The sequence below is a fragment of the Electrophorus electricus genome, unplaced genomic scaffold (genome assembly GCF_041902795.1).
Source record: "Electrophorus electricus isolate QZ-2024a unplaced genomic scaffold, ASM4190279v1 Scaffold103, whole genome shotgun sequence".
Lineage (NCBI taxonomy): Eukaryota > Metazoa > Chordata > Actinopteri > Gymnotiformes > Gymnotidae > Electrophorus > Electrophorus electricus.
In genome coordinates this window covers 281,565-301,433 of record NW_027658385.1, presented here as the reverse complement: position 1 = coordinate 301,433, position 19,869 = coordinate 281,565, and the positions used below count along the sequence as shown (strand labels likewise).

Below are 19,869 nucleotides of genomic sequence, written 5' to 3'. Positions count from 1 at the left end.
ACAGGTCGTCTGTAATCCTTTCCCCCATCCGAGTGAGTTTGCCCTATTACACGGGGTCGAGTTATGATGTGAATGTTTAATTACACAGGATGGATTGTGGGCGACGGAACCGAACAGCCTTCAGGATTCAAATAGAGAAAGGTGAAACTTCTCCAGCCTTTGAGTTAATCACAGGACTATTGCATAGCAATTAGGGATACAGCTTTCGGGGGGTTTGGGTGGGTTGCCTTATCCGCTCCTTTAACAGAGTAGTCACAATTCAAATTTCCCTTCTTCCATTGTTTACAAGGCATTATACATGTGGTTTATTTATAGTGCACGGAGTAATATGCAGCAAGTCTGGTCTGTCTGCTTTGGAAGAGAAACATTTGGCCAAAAGAGCAAGACACAGCCAGGAGGATGATTGGTAAGAGCAAATCATAATATGCACCTTAAAGCTGTGCTCTACAGCTAGGTCCTGTTCCATGACTGCATATATACATTTACTACTGACATTGCCATTTGTATCTGGCCATTTACAGTGCACTCTAGCTCAATGCAGCACTTGAAGCTGATTTTCCATTGTGTAGTTATTATGTTCAAGAGATGTTTGACCCGGTCAGGGTGACACACTTTAGTGAGGGCAGCAGTATCCTAGAGGACACTACAGACAGTGACAGAGACATCTCAGAGCGCGACGTGAGAGGTTGAGTTTTTTGTTACTCTCTCTACGACATACTTTTCATGCCAGGTACTATTGTCCAGTTCAGCCCAATTTAATTTACTGCCTTGTATTATATATAAATTGCTGAACATCTTATCACTCAGTTTCAAACATCCCCTCAGCTCTTTTAAGCCATTTTGGTTATTCAGAAGTACTGCTAAATGGATGTGGTGGGAAAATGAGAGCATATCAAACACAGACAGCTTTATGCATTGAGTAGTAAAGAGTAAAAGTTTATTGGGTTCTGTCCCCTGTATAACAGAGTAAGAGAACTGACCCGCAGTACGGTCCCCCTCCCCTTATACACAGAACAGAAGAAAGAGAAAAAAAGAAAAACGACTCCTACAGAGTATCTGCTAGTTCATGTTTTGGTTAGCCTGAGCGCTGAAGGCTTCTTCTATCTCTATGGTTAGAACGGTATGTGAGCAGCTGGTGTCCCTGACTCACATGCTTATCTGCAGACTGTTATGCTGTGACTATAGAAACATAAAGCAAAGTTAAATAAAGCAAAGTAAATTTCCACAAAATGAAACAAAGTAAATTTCCACAACATTTCCCCCTTTTATTCTATATCACACATTATCACACATTTATTCAGCAAATAGTACTACGATGTCTTCATGTGGATCACCAGCACCGCCCATCTTGGGGAGCGGAATGTCTTCACAGAGCTGGGGTTGGTCATTGGCTTGACCGCTGAGCGCTGGCATGGTGAAATCACTAGAAATACGTCTGACACGCAATGACAAAAAAGGAGGTAAACACAGAAGAAGAAGAAGAATGGGTAGCAGAATGGGCAACGCTACAGCTGCTAGGTTCACTGCCCAACTGCCCAACCAGGCCGTCAGCCATTCCCAGAAACCACCTGGAACTGTAGGCTGCGGAGTGAAGGCAGATCGCATATGATTCATATAATCAGTAATATTAGCGCTGAGATCTGGAATGTAAAAACAGCAGGAAGTGTTAATCATTTTGCACACTCCTCCTTCCTTCATGGTTAGGAGATTTAATACCATTCTATGTTGAAGCACTACTGCCCTTATCACTTGTTGTTCTATCTTTAAGGCACCTATTGCTGCTAAGGTATCATTAACTACTTGCAGTAACTGATAAGCTAAGCCATTGATCTTTTGCAGGGCTGCTACTGTGCCACCGCCCAGGAAAAGGGACCAACCAATGGTTTCACCCGGAGTGGTCCATGGGTCCCTCAGAATTCTACCACAATAGTCTGTGCTGGTTATGTCTCTCCTCACCCTGTGCTGCTTGGCATGGGGAAGTGTATACACCTGCGTCCTTGGGCGCACTACAGCTGGATAACAACAACCAGTCCAGTTCTGTGGCCCCTGACTGAATCTTCCGTAATGTGGCCTGCGGGGTAGCAGCGGTTTCCTGTATTGCTTGCACAGCGGTTTTAGTTGCAGCTGCCTTTGCTACTCTATCTGCAAAATTATTCCCCTTGCTGATTTGGTCTTCTGTAGTCCTGTGAGCTGCACACTTAACAACTGCAATTGTCTTTGGCAGCGAAATGGCTTCTAGCAAGATGGTGATGTCTAATATATTTACCCGAGCTTGTCAGGAATTGCCTATGTTTCCATATGGCTCCAAAATCATTAACAGTTTTGTCTGCAGCTAGTTTGCATGCTTCCGTCAGTGCTACTAGTTCAGCAGCCTGCGCTGAATAGGAGGATGGTAATACTTCTGTTTTAAGTATTTCATGATCTGTTACTACCGCGTATGCTGCCCTATTGACCCCTGTGTCATCCCTGCTTGCTGACCCATCCACATAGAGGCATAGGTCTGAGTTACTTATGGCTTCTTCAAAGAGATCAATCCACGGTATATATACTTCAGCTAAGACTGCTGTGCAGTCTTATGGATCTCCATCCTCCTCCGTAGGAAGGAGTGTAGCTGGGTTCAGTGTTATACACCTTTTGACAGTTATATTAGGCATATCTAAGAGGGTGGTGTGGTATCTCAGCTACCACTGGGCTGATAAGTGTGACACTCTTTGGTCCTGCAGTATTCGGTGTACTGCGTGTGGGACTAAAACAGTAAGAGGGGAGTATGCCACTATGGTTTAGTTAGCGAAATTATGGCTTGTGCTCGGTTTTGAGACAACCTGTGTGTATTTCCCTTAATGATATGCCCCAAGAACGTCACTTCCTCCTTACAATTCTGTAATTTTGCTCTACTAGGTCAGTTACATGTATGTTACATCTGAAATATTCCCTTGAGCTTTTACGCAACATACTAAACAAAGGTTAGGAACAGGCTAAACTCTGCTAACTCTCAGCAGGTCAAAAGTACTTCAGACTGCAATCTATGACCTAGTATTTTATCAAATTTTATCATAATTGTAACGCAGGGAGGCTTGGCAGGATACAAAAGAGGAGCCGTGATGCATACAACGATGTTTATTTAGAGACATGGAAGACAACGTAGCACTAAGGCTATCGTGGGATCAAACACTGACAATGTTAACGTTTACACAAATGACTTATATGTGCAAACAATAACAACACAACGAAGAGCACACACACACAAGCAAACACACACACGGGGAGACGTTTGGGGGGGTCGTACTGTGTTCACACATGCTCTCTCTCTCTCTCTCTCTCTCTCTCTCTCTCTCTCTCTCCATCCTTTGGGTTTCAATAATACCCCCAGGGCAGACAGAGCCACTATTCAAGCAATGTAATATTCTGCTCTGGCTCCTCCTACCTCTGCAATGACATCCTCAGCTTTTATTTCAGTGGGCGTTGCATAGCCACTCATAAGTATAAATATGCCCCTGCCTGAGCTCCTGAAATTACTACAGCTTATTAAAAAAAACCCTAATGAAATATGCAATTGCTTATAGTAGATTGTTCAGCCTTTTATATTCAGTTATGCATGACTATGGCTAGGCACCCCTGTACCCAATGATATCCGCATTTCAATGATTGTGCTCATTTTTGAGTATCGTGTGAGCTAGTAACATCTCAGCAAAAGATAGGATTCCAAATATGCATTAGTCTTTACAATAACCTAAGACAACCCTTTTGCACGAAGGGAACTGGTAACTATGCACACCCTCCATAATGTTCAGAAGATATTTAATGTGCTGGACAGTCGAAGCATTATGTGTGCGCGTGCGTGATGTTATTAACGTGACAGTAAAAGCTCACCATTTTTAAACGGGGGCTGATCGACTTTCCACTTATGCAAGACTTATGTCAAGAGTACATGTCAAAAATTAGAGATGGAATGAGGGGCTAAATGCAACAGTCATACAAGGCATACAACAGTCAAAGGTAATGTGGAAACACACTTAAAAAACAAACTATAAGATCATGATTGTCAATTACATTAAGAAAACAAACAAACAAAAAAATATATAACTGTCATATAGAAACAGAATACAAACTGTCTTCCAAGATTGCAACATATTTACATAATTTCAAAATATTAATTAATTTAAATTCTAATTATTCACACCAATAATGCTCGGTGACTAGAAATCGTTTTTGGTTGTAGCTTCATGTAATCCTGTAGCTACCAGTCTCTTTCAGTGAAAATGGTCAGGTACATGTATGTTACATCTGAAATAATTCCATGAGCTTTTAAGTAACATACTAAACAAAGGTTAAGAACAAGCTAAATCAAATCAGGCTAACTCTCAGCAGGTCAGAAGTACTTCAGACTGCAAACCATGACCTAGTATTTTGTCAAACATGTTTGTTATTACATTATCAGTGACTTAGCCTTCTTAAAGTAGATGAGGGCTTGTGCTGGTGAGAGAGTGACAATAAGCAGCAGCATAACCTTGTAGAGCAGCACCTGCTCCGAGTTACGCATACGCACCAACGGGTCCGTGCATCTCTGACTACAGGTGAACAAACCGGTACAGTGTGCTGGTGTTAGTGCCATTAACCACTCTAAACTGGAGTTTTGAGTGTATATACGTGGAGGAAGGACAAGTAGTTAAAGAGGATTACGTCTCCACGTGTTGTGGTTGCTGGCGGTACTGGTCAGCGCAGGGCACGTGTGTCAAAGCTGGACATACTCCTGTCCAGCGATCTGGCAATGCAAAACAGGGAGAGTGAGCTGCAACAGAGTTCCAGAGTTTTAACAAGAATTTTGACTTATTGACAACTCGCATATAAGAACAAAGTGAAAGATTTAGGGTCATGCTTTTATGTTTCCAGGAGATTAACTCACCTGCCTTTCAGAGACGTGCAGAGCGGAACTTTCAAAAAGCTTATCAAGGTGATGAGAATGTGAGGTTTAGGTTCATCTATAGTGTTACATTAACAATGTAAAATATGGATATTGAGGTCAGCATCACTTAAGAGTGTATGTGTGAAACATCCTTGTCACCATAAATGTTGTGTTGTTACAAAATTAAGCAGTCCATCCAGTTTCATTTCCCTGATTTATTAGCAGCCTGTGCCCATGGTCTGACTCAAGTATTTTTATTTTAATTTCCTCCATGTTGTTTATAATAGGCCTACAGTAAGAAATCCTTTTAAAGGTGATCGCCATTTCTCCCACTGTATACTGTTGAACCATACACGTTTTTATTCAGTGAGAGATATGTCATTTATGGGGATTAGGTACAGCGCGTTTTGTTCAGGACATTCGCGACGATATATGTGCTAAATGGGATTGTAAAATAACTAGCTAGCTAGCCATGTATTTAGACAGAACCTGAATTGTGTTACATCGGGATTTTTATCCCATGTTTTTAAGGCTGCGTTATGTACAGCCTAGCATAAATAAATACGCAAGAATGCAGAGCAGGAATAGTCCATAGTTTATTTTCCCTTCTATATAAGCCCGCAGGTTCATAGGTGACTAGCTTTTATAATGTCATGTGTAATTTGAGCATAATGGTGGAAACTACAAAGAACAATATGGAAAAAAAGGAGGGTTGTTTCCATAATTGCCCTTGAAAAAATTTATAAGAATTAAACTCTTGTTTCCCCCTCAGACAGTCTCCGGAGGGTCCCTCAAAAGCATGTTTATATTTAAGTTGCAATAAAGGACAGGACCAGCTATTCACTTCAACTAATTCTGGAGTCTGCATCTTTATTTTCTATTGAAATATTTAATCTTAAAACTATCTAATTGGGGATGGGTTTTCTGAACATACAGGCATCTGTGATGGTAATCCCTTAATATTAGAGGGGTAAAGTTATATTATCAGATAACTAACTAGATTGCTAGTTTTCTGTCTCTGCCATGGTCGATTGTACTTTCATCAGTAGGCAAGGTAACCCGGGTGCACTAGCGAGTTTTCCGTCATATCTGCCATTGCTTCTACAAATACAACGCAGCAAGTCCATTATTTTAGATCTGGTGTCTCACAGCAAGCTGGCAACAATTAGTTGGTTAAAAAATTATAGTAAATAAAGAAAATAAAACACTAACATGATAGTCAAGCTAGGTTCATTCGCAAAGCTAGCTAGCTAACGATAACAACAGAAAAATTAAAGTTCAGTGTCAGTCAATTTAGCCAAAGAGGAACAGATTTTGTCGCATTTTGTGAGTGGCTCTTTAGACATTAATGTGGCAGACTGCCTGAACGTCAGCCCTCATTTGTTCTGTTAGTTCAACCCTTTTAACAAGTGCCGTCAAACAAGAGAATGGGTGCATTTTAAAGTGGTCAGCATTGCTATCCATTGGAGCCTGCTGTTTGATTAGAAAACCAGCACACACATTTTCATGTATGACATATTTAACATATTTGTCCCAAAGGCATTGATCCACGGAACGCAAGGATCAGCATCGCATGTTCTAAACTATGCTTACTCCTTGCTCCACTGGAACGTTTAAGTGCGCACGTGCCGGTAAAGGGGAAAAGACAGCGTGTGGATTGCGTTTGGGGTGACTGTTACATAACATCTGTAGCCAGTGTTGAATACATAATGGAATTTAAATGGAATTTAATTAAATGGAATTTAATAAGCCATGGATGTAATGGAATTTAATTAAATGGAATTTAATAAGCCATGGATGTACTAATATCGATATACCGTTTTTCTCCGCAAATACTCTGTCACCCAAGACAAAGCGGTCCATGAAGCTTGCCTCTGGCAATGGCCTGGATGGAGTTACTGTGAGTACCGTTATCAACCAACATGAGGACAAAAGACAGGAAGGTGTTGAGCCCACTGTTATCACTCATAATCCGGTTCCAGTTGTGAACTGTCTTTAGTGATGTTTCTTTAACCCAGTCTGCCACTGCGAGTAAGCCTGAAAGGCTGGGCCAGGCCAGCACTGAAAGCATGCCTAGACTGCTCATGCAGTCCTCCACCAGTGAGCTGCTCACATGCCTGGGTGCGTTCTTGTGGCGGCGTTGCTGCCTGCTGAAGGACCTGACTACTGACGAGCCCGTGCAGTGGCTGCGCATTGTGGACCGCTACGTGACACTGACAGAATGGCAGGAGCAAAGCTTCCTCATTCCAGGCACCGTGGTCTTTCTCTTCATGCTGTGCCGTGACATCATTTCAGCTGAGGTGGCCACCAAGGAGGAGCTGCAGGCCGTGCTGCTCACATGCTTGTATGTGTCTTGCTCCTACATGTGTGAGGAGATCAGCTACCCAGCCAAAGCTTTCCTGGTGCAGGAAAACAAAGGGGCCTTCTGGGCCCGATCCCTGGACATTGGTAACCGCATGAGTGGCAAGATGCTGCAGATTAACAATGACCCGCAGTATTTTTGGCAGGTCTTCACTGACCTGAAGAACATGATGCTTCATTAAAGGATTAAAGAATAAAATATTTTATTAATTAAACATTTTGTTAAAATTTTATTTAATTTTAGTTATAAAAAAACCCACATAACTGCAAAGTCAGTTGTTATAATGTGTGATGTAATTTCTCCCCACCTAGCGTTATTACATCTCCTAATCTTACCAAAAATGTGCCACTTGATTTAGTTATGTTAACTTCATATCAAAGATGTCAAAAGCAGCTATTAATGTCAGCTGATGCTTGTTGGCATAAGCATTTATAAATGTTCAAGTATGTTTATGTCAATTGTCATTAAGGGCTTATGTGGGAGTCATCTAGCACTCTGAACAGTGCCCTTCAGTAATGTTACCCAAATTTCTTATCTGCACCATCAAATGAGCTCCACTAGACCTAATCTGCCATATGACAGCACTCAAACACTGCCAGTTTGAAGTGGTTCTGCTGTGCCCCACAACTCTAGATATGTCTCCCTATTCTGAGGGAAAACATTTATTTTCACAAAATGAATTCTATACTCAGCTCAGCAGTGAGAATACTGTGAAGTAAGAACTGAAGCCTGAACCAGGCCTAAAAGCTATTTAACTTTGTGGCTCAAGGTGAAGATGCACTGACATGCAAAACAGCTCTCTGATGTATTGTGGTTGGGTGGAATGAGTCTTTGATAACTAAGATTGTAACTAACATTGAAACTGCTCACTGCACTACAACAAGTACACAAGGTGTAATGAACTTGCTATGAGAATGACCTCAGTAAGTAACTCAACAAGGATAGGCTCATCATCATGCATTAGCTAACATTCAGCACTCATACACAAGGGTGAATGTTCAATTTTTATTCAAGCATCTCATGGTCACAGTCTGTAGTGTGTACAAAAGGAATCTAAAGGAAAGGTGTGAGCAAGTACATCTTCCACTGATAAGAGATGTAAATTAAGACTCGAATTGTAACATTAGAAAAAAGATGTACAGTTCTATCAATTTATTTAAGATGCCACACCTTAAACATTTAAAGCTGTTATTTACAGTACATTTATTATAATGCAAAATAATTTTAAAATGTTATTACAGTGACATCTCATGAACTATTACACAATTATTTTACAAGGGACAGACTGACTAAATTTAAAATTAAGAAAAGCTTAAACAAATTTTAAACAATACAGAAACTCTACATATAGAATATAAAAAGTTAATAACAACAATCACAATAATAATAAGAATAATAGCAATAATACAAACAAGGATGACAATAACAGTCACAATAATAATAATAAAGTCAGTGTCTTCGGCTTTTCTTCTTAGGCTGTTCAGGCATGGGTTCTCCACTCATGTCCACTTCAAAGTGCGGCACGAAGCTGTTGAAAATTGGAGTAGAGAAGCTCTCAGTCACGTCGAACTGTCCATCAGGCTTCACTTCCTCTCGCAGAGTCGGACAGAAGAGCGCTTCCCACAGGCGCTGCTTGATCCTGCGGCCCAGTACAAGGCTGTAGGGCTTGGCCTGTCTGGAGGGACTTTAAGTTCAAGTTCAAGTTCAAGAGGTTTTATTGTCATTTCAGCTATATAGAAGTACACAACAAAAACGAGACAATGTTCCTCCAAGACCATGGTGCAACCTGAAAACAACAGTGCAACAGACAACATGCTACACAAGTGCAAACAGTCCAATATAGTGCAAAATGTCATTAAATAAACATTAAATAAACAATAATAAACACAGGACAGGACAAATAAAAAATAGAAAATGAGTAGACAGTGCAATTTAGTACAGTACACAGTACTGGGCATATGTAAAGCGATTTGTGCATAGCAATCAGTGATATGCTACCCTGAACATAGCAGTCACCGGTAGCAGCCAGAACAGTTCAGAGTACAGTGTTGGTTTAGTACAGTACTCTAGCAGCAAGTAGGATAATGTGCAAGACTGCAACAGGAGTGCATAGTTTATTTGTGTGACGTTTGACTTCAGCACTGGTCCAATGCAAAACAATGTGTGAGTGTGTGTATAGATATGTATATATGTGTGTATGTATGTATGTACGTGTGTGTGTGTGTGTGTGTGTGTGTATGTGTGTGTGTGTGTATGTGTGTGTGTGTGTGTATGTGTGTGAGTGTGAGTGTGTGTGTGTGTGTGTGTGCCCATTTTGGAATCTGAATTGGAATTGGAGTTAGCCAGAGTTCAGGAGTCTAATGGCTTCTGGGAAGAAGCTGTTGCACAGTCTGGAGGTGCGGGACCGGATGCTGCGGTACCTTCTTCCAGATGGCAAAAGGGTGAACAGTTCATGTGAGGGGTTTGTGGGGTCTTTCACAATGTTGGTGGCTTTCCGGATGCAGCGTGTTAGGTAGATGTTCGTGATGGAGGGAAGAGAGACCTCAATTATCTTCTCAGCTGTTCTCACTATTCTTTGGAGGGTCTTGCGGTCAAAGGTGGTGCAGTTCCCAAACCAGGTAATGATGCAGCTGCTTTTGGCCAATGTTTTTTTAAAAAAGAGATAAGGAGATACCAGAACAAAATAGAAAAGCAAATAATAGAGGAAGATGGCATGGGATGGAGGGATGGAGGGATGATAAAAGACAGGGGTAGCAACGGATAATTTATTCTATTCCCTCAGCTATTTAACTAATTCTGAAGTCTGCATTTTTATTTTCTATTTGAATGTTAACTTCACGACTAGCTGATTGGGGATTTAGGAATGACACTGATTTTGATTCTAGCCACAGTTCTAGTAATAAGCAGAGTTACAACTCTGCATGCAAAGTCACTGAACTTTTGACTGTTAATTCTGTAGTAAGCATAATGCAAAAAATACAACAACATGTTTTGTTGTGATTGAAAAACTTACATGTCCTAAATGCATGTGTCGTAAATACATTGACATTAGTATTTTTAATTAATTTCTAACATTCGGAGACATTCAGAGGTGTTTCTATTAGGCCCAGAGTCAGCTAGGTCCCCACTCTCTAATTACTCAATGAACCTCAATGGTCTCCCAATCACATCTTATCTAACGGTTAAAGATCTTGGAGTTATGGATCCCACCCTCTCGTTCGAAACTCACTTAAATAAATAATGTTTCTAGGACCGCCTTTCTCCATTTTTAAATTGACTTTATTAAGAAAATTCAATTCAATTCAATACAAACACTCCATCACAAAAACCTCACAAACAATATCTACCAAAGGACACAGACTACCTTCACTCTATACATTAATAATTAACAACACAATTTACATCTGTAAATTAGGTATACATCATCCATTTATATGTCCAAAAGAGTCCAGGGAATTTTTCCTCTCATATCAAACGTCTTCAACATTTTTAACTCACACACAATCTGTTTAAAAACTATTTCTGCAGGTATTATACATTGCTCAATAATCATTTTACATCGTGTTTTCCAAATCTTCGAATTTGTCACATTTGTCCTTCACATTCTCAGTCAAATTCTCATTAAACACTCCATACCTAATACTTTTCCTGTTACGATCCCATTTAAACCCAATACCTTTCATTTTCTCCCAAATTTCAATAGTCCTTGTGCACTGCAGTAATAAATGTTATATCGTTTCATCGGCTATGCAATTATACATCGGACATTCCTTTGTTGTAACAAAACAACTCCATTTGACAATACATCGTACAGGCAGTCTTCCAACAGATATAAGCCATGCAGTATCACGAACATTTTCCGAGATACTTTTTGACTGCACATTTTTAACACAGGTTTCACATTCTGTCACTGTCAGACCCTTATAATTGACATTCCCCCAAAATCACAGTCTTGTATTGTTTTATCTATCATTTTATTTGGGGACTTATTCCAATCAATATTAAGCTGCCTATATTTAAACAAAAAATCTCCATATACTAATTTAAAATAAGGAGCATGTTTCCTTGACTTGCCTCTTTTCTTTCCACTGATTTACATCTCCTACCCAAATTGCTTTCCGAAATATAGCTTTCGTTACATTTTTGCAAAAAGCATTTTCTAATTTCCGAGTTAACTCAACTCCCCCTAATCTGCCTTTATCTTTCCATTTGTACATAATTTCCCGTGTTGTCACTTCTCTGTTATTTCCCCAAATAAAACGAACACACATTTTATTCAACCTCTTAATACATTTCTCATTCGGAGGGAAAACCGTGGTCAAAAACAACAATTTCGACAAAACAATGGTCTTAACCTCCTGTTTTCTAGTCTTATAGTTTGACACCCTCCATTTTCCCAATTCTAGTTTAATTTCACACTCCTTCTTCTCCCAATTCCATTCGCTAAATCTACCATTTACTACCATCAAACCTAATATTTTAATTTCATTTTTTATTTCTAAATTTATTGGTACAGGTTGCCCATCTCCTATCCATACCCCTTCACTTTTACTTTCATTTAATTTCGCTTCAGCCACAACTTCATACTTTTCAAAGTGTCTCTTAACTATATGAAACTCATTTTGATTCTTGACATAAACCGTCACATCATCTGCGTACGCAGATATTTTCCATCTTTCCATAACTAACATTTGAACACCTTGTAATTGCTGATCATTTTTAATTTTATATAATAGTGGGCTAATAGCGATGACATATAATGCAGCAAGACATATAATGCAGACATATAATCCTTCAGTAACCAAACTCCTTATTACTCCTAAACTATCCCACATGTATCTTCCTGTTATTGCACATATCTGTTCCAACTCTATGATATCATTCAATATTTCTGACATCCTATTAACAATTATTTTTGCACAAATTTTGTACTCCAAGTTCAATAGGCTGACCTGTCTCCAATTATCCAACTTACAAGGATCTCCTTTTTTATATATTAATGATATCACACTATGATAAAATGAATCATGCAATTGCCCCCCATCTAATGCTTCATTAAAAACATCAGCTAGAAGATCAGCAATTTCACTAACGCACACGTTATGAAATTTAGCAGGTAAACCATCGGCTCCTGGAGTCTTGCGTATGTTTAATTCCTCTATTGCTCTGATAACTTCTTTTTTTCTAATTAATTCTTCCAACTCCTGCAGCTCCTCCCCTTGAATTCTAAAATAATCACTTGGAATGTAAACCTAGCCGAGGTCCACAACGAGGTGCAATTTGTAAAAGGATATTTTTTTTTCTCTCAGAGATAGAAATCTGGAGAAATAAATATATTAATTTATTACCCCCCATCAGAGGACCTTTAGAGCTTTATTATTAAAAATAAGACAGACAGATGAACAGACAAACGCAAAATGTATATAGAATATTTTTTAAGTATTCGCCATCTGCACCATTACAGGAATGATGTGTGTGTGTGTGTGTGCGTGTGTGTATGTATGTATGTATGTATGTATATATATGTATGTATGTATATATATATGTGTGGTTATGTGCGAGTACATGTATGTTGGATTGTATATGTACACGTATTAGAGTGTGATATTTATCGTTTATTGATTCGCTCTGTATGGATTTTATCAAAGGTGTCCAGTCTACATTATTGGTTCTGTTATTGATTCTGAGAATTATTCTATTGATATATAGTCTATCAATAGATTTTTCTATTGGGTGACACTAACATTATTTTTTGTTTTCCAGTTCTTGAGTATGTTTTTTTTGTTTGTTGTTTTTTTGCAATAATATTTTTATTATATCAATATAATAATGTTATACATAGTATCCTGTCATATTGGTTGATGATATGTCTCCTAGGAGACATAAAGATGGTGTTGGATGGATATGGTTATTTAAAGCATGGGATATGTTGGTGATGACGACTTGCCAAAATTGCTTGATAGGTGTGCTCTGCCGAGTGGTGTGAATGTAATCGTTAGCTGTGTTTTGAGTAAAGTATGTACAGATTGCTGAGCTTGTGAAACCAATTTTAAACATCCAATGTGTAGTATAAAGTACTCTGTATTATTTTGTACTGAATGCATTGTAGGTTAGTGTTGCTGTCATGTGGTAATGATTAATCCAAACTGCGGCGCCGGGGGCTGGTAATAAATCTTCCTCCCATTGTCTCGATGGTAGGGTAATTGTGAGATTTGATTTCACTATTATTTTGTATATCTTAGATAATAGGTTTTTTGTATTAAGAATGTTTGTTTATAAATTCTGATATAGATGTAGGTATCGGAATTGATTTTTGAACACATAGGCGATCTTAGCTGATGGTATTATAGGAACTGGGTGCTTTCTATACCGTATTTTGGGGCTAGTTGTGGGCGTGACATGAAAGAAGTCTTATGATAAATATGTTTAAGGTGTGTAATGCCTTTTTCTATCCAAGATGTAAAGTTTAATGTTTTTGTTCATGGTAAATTCTGGATTGTTCCAAATGGGAGAATGACTAGTTTGTGTGAGTGTGGAGTTTGATATCTTGTGGAATTTCCACCAGACTGTTAGTGTCATGGCCACCTTCAAACTGTTGAAACATGGATATTTTTGAATATGAGTCTGGGCACATTTGAAACACCTGCCGCAAACATTACTGACATTATATCTTGTTTATGTGATTGACTGTGTTTCTCTAGCCACAAGTACTTTTTGATTTATTTATTTTTTAATTTGGTAATTTTATATATAACAGCAACAACTGACATCTTAAGTTTTATGACAAAATGCAAACAAGCTGGCCTGAGAGGTGTGTAGCGGGATATGACTCAGTGCATCTCTGGTTCTGCTTTTGATTAGTACAGTGTCATAAGTGTGTCTGTCCAGCAGTGCAAAGAGGAGATACAGCTTCTTCTCCCGGAGGTTTCCGATAAATATGTAGATATGTTAGCACAATATAGAAAGATAGCTGCCCATTCTCATAGTCTAGGTACATGCCCAAATTCCTGGGCAATTGTGTCAGTGCCAGAGGGGTCTCAGGCTTGGTGCAGGTGTACAACTTCTGGATGCTCCTCCAGAGCACCCAGAAACCCTCATAGTGGGTTTCTCAACTTGCTCAGACTCAAATCTGAATATCGGCGTCCGAAAGGTCTTAGAGAGGAACAAAAAACACAACACATTTGATTAAATTGTTCCAGTATAAATATGGTTATCAAACATGCTTTTAAAAATATACTTCCATGGAGATGGTGCCCTACAGGGTAGTGTTGGAACAGTGTGTACAGGCTTAGTGTCATGTTGTGGCCCCGCCCCCTCCTCAAACATCTTGGTTTGTGTGTGTTCGTCTGTGTTGCCACACCCTCTCGTGTCGTTCACCTGTTCTCTGTTATGTGTAATCGGCTTGGGTGTATATATGTTTCGTGTACGTGTGTTGGTGTTTGAGATGTGCATAGTGTTTGAGCTTTGTTGTATGTTTTGCATGTTTGCAAAAATAAAAGTGCGTTTCATCGTGCCTCGTTCCCGCATCCTGCTTATCCTCGCAACGTCACAACTAGACCACTTTAGATGTAACTTAGAACCTCCAGTGACCTCTGTATGTGTTTCTTTAGTTGTATGAGCTCCACTGGAGGACTCTGAATAGTTGACAATGGAAGAGGGGTATATCAGAGTCACCCCTTCTGCCTCAGTGTGACAGATTAACACACTGCATTAACGTTTAGAAATAAAAACATATGGTAAACACAGTCTAGAAAATATTACCTTGTAACAATTCATTCAGTATATGAACTGTTTTCTCTGTCCTTATGTCTATAAACTAAAAGTAATAAAACATTTAAATGATAAATTACATAAAATGTATAAATGTTCACAAATAAGAAACTACATTGGTCTGCACTTTTCTCCACAGATTCAAGGAACTCATGAAAGTTGGAAGCTATAGAAACACATAATACAGAATTATAGACTGACTGATGTGTGAGCAGAAAGATCACTGTGATGTTCTCATATCTAAAGCACTCAAAGCATTGATGTTATGTAAATGAACTGTGATCTGATTGGTTTAAGGAAATAGATTCACCTACTTTGAAGTTCAAGTTTTTATCAAAAGGTTAGAACTGGTTGACTATACTTTCTGTTCTGCAACAGGAAATGTAAACATTTATATCCAAAGTATTACGCGATAGAAATCAATTCAAGACTACCCGTTATTGACCGCTAGATGGCGGAAGATACGAAGAAATAAATGAGTCCAGATCCTCCTGCCCGACTTTACGGTGAGACTCTGCTTTTACGTCATTAAAACGCTAAAGAAAAAAGGCCGCCATATTTGTAGTTCCACAACGTGAAAAGGCGTCATTTTGTATGCCAACGAATGACTAAACATCATGCCATGCTTTGAAGACGACGAAATTGCAATCTATTTAGCTAGCCATAAGAATAAGAATAGCTGTATGATTTACACAATCACAAATATATTACATGTACATACATCTACATTTCAGTCGATCAAAATGTTTCACGCACTTATAACCGCAACTTTATGTTACAGCGGTCATATCAGAGATTTACCAATATAAAACGCAACAGGTGTCGTGTTCTGTAATAGAACATTTTAACATTTATATCCATATTACACTGCAGAAATCAATTCAAGGCTGTAGATTCGTCGTACCAAATGACGTAAACTCAATATAAACCGCTGACTTAATTTAATGAACAGTATTAAGATAATGAGTGAGTACAGCGAGTCTTGTCTTACTGATGCCTGTTCTAACTGAACATAGGCAGACTCCTGCATGCTGACTGGTCTAGTCACCAAACACCTGCAGCTATGGCAGCTCGTAGCAGACAAACAGGACAGTCGTTTATTCAAATGATCTACACTGACAACAGTTCTGAAATGTTACCCCTGCTGACATCCGAATTAATAACATTCAAGTTCAGCAAATGTTAGCACATTTGACAATGGGACAGAGACAGAGCAGGACGAAAATCCACCCTCTGCCCACTGAACAAGAGCGGCGGAGGATGAGCAATGACTGGCCCATTAGACCAATCTTGAAGCGGATAGATTTCTGGGCAGAACGTGTCCAAAGCTGGAGGTTCGCAGCACGAAGATCAGGCACTTCTACAATTAATTCTCCAAGAGGCCTAATAAGAACACCTGTGGAGGAAAACGCCATTATTCCGGGTGCCATGTTGACCTTTCCATCAGTACCGTCAAAAACCAACAACTTCACGGTATCTGCAACCACGTATTTTGACTGGTACTTACCTGGTGCAGTGATTTGTGAGCAGAACCGCACCCTGGTCGCCTGGAACAACGGAGGAAATTCGAGTCCCGCACCTGATTTTAAAACGGACACCTCTCCATGAAGATTATGAAAACGCCCGCATGTACAGTTCTTTAAAAAATAAACAAATATCAAACAACACACGACCCATTGTGTTTGATTTTATGATGTATATGTACTGAACAGACATGAACAGCCTGTGTATTGTGAAAATACATGTATGTGTCTTCTACAGCAATTACTGTGCCGTGCACACTTTAAGTTTGGCATGAAGTGTTTGCTTTTTCCAAAGCAAGTAGTTTTAAATTATTCTCATAGAATAAATTTCGCAAAGATATGGATTTCTCAGTTGACCGTAGAAAGATGGTTTTTTTTGTATTTAATTTCTTGAATGCGAATCGTATGTAGGTTACCACTGCTAAGCTTCACCACTGTCAAGGTAAGACCTCAAAAGGACGCAGAAAATTATTTTAACAACAGCTTCTGCTGATTTATTCAATAACTGTATGACACCGTTTGAGTGTACGTACCGACTGAAAACAAACTCAAATTATTAGAGACACTCTTACTGCGTCTCCACATTGAAACATATCAGTTAGCTAGGCTGGCTAACTAGCTTAGCTTTATTAGCTAGCTAAGATAATGGCGAAGAAGATTACGTTAATGAACCTCCGGTCTACAATTGTGCACATACAGGAAAATTAATGAATAGCATGGCAATACACGCATTTATTGAAACAGTTATGTAGCTAATATGCATTTGTAGTATGTGTGCCTGGCGTAGAAATGAGTCTTTTTTAGCCCATTAAGGCTATCTTAGCTAGGCTAGTTCGAGCAAGCGAAGTGCTGGTTGCTATGACAACGGGCTTGGTGTATTTTGCGACCTTGTCGGCTACATAAGACAAGTGTTTATTGCTTTACTGCTGCGGTGAACAGTTATTATTGTAACATTCTGCTAATGCCAGGTGTGTAGAATAACTCACTAGTGATGTTTACTTCGAGACTTTGGCAGTTTTAAGATGGATAGAAAGCGAATGAGCCAGCTAGCTGTCCTAGCTAACATGCAACCTTCTGTACATCCCGGGTACTCCCAGCCCTTATCAGGACCTCACAGTTCCCTTTGAGAACTCCCTGGTATCACGATCATAACTTTGGACAACCAGTTGTCATTCTCAACTCATGTTTCAGATTTCTCCTTTGTAACATACGAAGGATTCGGCCCCTTCTCTCGCAGGAAGCTACCCAGGTGCTTGTGCGGTCTCTTGTGATCTCAAAGCTAAACTACTGCAACTTACTACTTGCTGGTCTAGTAGTACTCTAGTACTTATTGTTTATTGCACTTATCAATGTTTAAGGTAGATCTTATGTATTTCGTACTTCTTGTTAGGAACTGGTTCAAAGTGACAAGTCCTTCAGTTTCGATCTCCTCCAAGTTACCCTCTGCCCTCTGTCCTCTGTAGCCGGATCTCAAATTCAAGTTCAAGTTCGGTTTATTCGTCACATACATAGTCATACACAGTATAACTCACAGTGAAATGGTGGAGAGTGCTCTGTCCAAACTGAGGAAAAGAAACAGGGGTGCATAGAGAAAAATATATATATGCAAGATAAATATATATATTCTATGTATGTACAAAAATATATTAACAATGTATGTACAGTATATGTATATTATGATTATATACACAATGTACAATGTATATGGTTGGGTATATATGTACACAATCTACAGAATGTACAGTGCAGGTGTAATATGGTTGGGTATATATGTACACAATCTACACAATGTACAGATCCATTTTGTATAATAACATATCTACAGTTGTTGTGTAACAAGGTAATTGAGTATAAATCTATATATACAGATGTACAGATATACAGTTATGTTACATGGTGGTGGTGGTCCCCACAGTTGATCAGTTTCCCTGATTCAGGGCCCGAATGGCCTGTGGGAAGAAGCTCCTCTTCAGCCTCTCTGTCTTGGTCTTCAGGGAGCGGAAGCGTCCTAAACTCCCTGACCTCAACAGAGAGAAGAGTCTATTGTTGGTATGGGTGGGGTCCTTCACAATTTTCCTGGCCTTGGTCTGGCACCGCTTGTAGTAGATGGTCTGCAGGTCAGGAAGTTCCGTGTGTGTGATGCGCTCTGCTGAACGCACTACCCTTTGGAGTGCTTGTCTGTCCTGCTTGGTGCTATTCCCAAACCAGACTGTGATGTTCCCCGTGAGGATGCTCTCGATAGTGCAGGTGTAGAAGTTCCACAGTACTTTGGAGGGCAGTCTGAAGTCTCTTAGGCGTCTGAGGTGGTAAAGACGCTGACGAGCCTTCTTTGCCAGGGAGTTGGTATGGCGGGACCAGGACAGGTCCTGCGAGATGTGAACTCCAAGGTACCGGAAACTATCTACTCTCTCCACCGTGGTTCCACCGATCCTCACTGGTTGGTAGTGCCGCTCCTGCTTCTTGCTGCAATCCACGATCAGCTCCTTTGTCTTACTGACGTTTAGGAGGAGATTATTTTCCTGGCACCAGTTTTCCAGGTGTTTAATCTCCTCCAGGTAGGCCCTCTCGTCGTTGTCCGAGATCAGACCCATGACAACGGTGTCGTCAGCAAACTTGACAATGATGTTAGAGCTGGAAGTGGCTGTGCAGTCGTAGGTGTACAGTGAGTAGAGCAGGGGGTTTAGGACACAACCCTGAGGAGCTCCAGTGCTGAGGATGAGGGTGGATGAGGCGCAGTTGCCCACCCGTACTGATTGTGGTCTGTCTGTTAGGAAGTTGGAGATCCAGTCGCACAGGGATGTATGCAGTCCTAGATCCCCCAACTTAGTAGTGAGTAGGGAGGGGATGATAGTGTTAAATGCTGAACTGTAGTCGACAAATAGCATTTTAACATAATTTCCCCTCCCTTCGTCCACGTGAGTCAGTGTAGTGTGGAGCAGATGTGCAATTGCATCGTCAGTGGAGCGGTTGTGGCGGTATGCAAACTGCAGTGGGTCCATGGAGGCTGGCAGTGAAGATGTGATGAAGTCTCTGACTAGCTTTTCAAAGCACTTCATCACGACTGATGTGAGGGCGACAGGGCGGTAGTCATTGAGGTCGGAGGGTCGAGGTTTCTTTGGGACGGGGACGATGGTGGACTGCTTGAAGCTGGACGGGACGATACCGAGCGTCAGGGAGAGATTGAAGATGTCGGTGAATACCGGGGCTAGCTGATCTGCGCAGGCTTTGAGGACCCTCCCGCAGATACCGTCTGGTCCCATCGCCTTCCTGGTATTCACCCTTTTAAACACTCTCCTCACGTCACTCTCCGT

The 19,869-nt window shown here is 40.1% G+C and overlaps 1 long non-coding RNA gene across 1 annotated transcript; it reads left to right on the top strand.

Moving 5' to 3' along the window:
* The first annotated feature begins 140 nt into the window (after positions 1-140).
* LOC145653994 (uncharacterized) lies at positions 141-9,300 on the top strand. The gene is made up of 3 exons (XR_014120229.1): positions 141-218; positions 316-406; positions 8,741-9,300. It is a non-coding gene; the product is annotated as an uncharacterized LOC145653994 (long non-coding RNA).
* Positions 9,301-19,869: the final 10,569 nt, after the last annotated feature.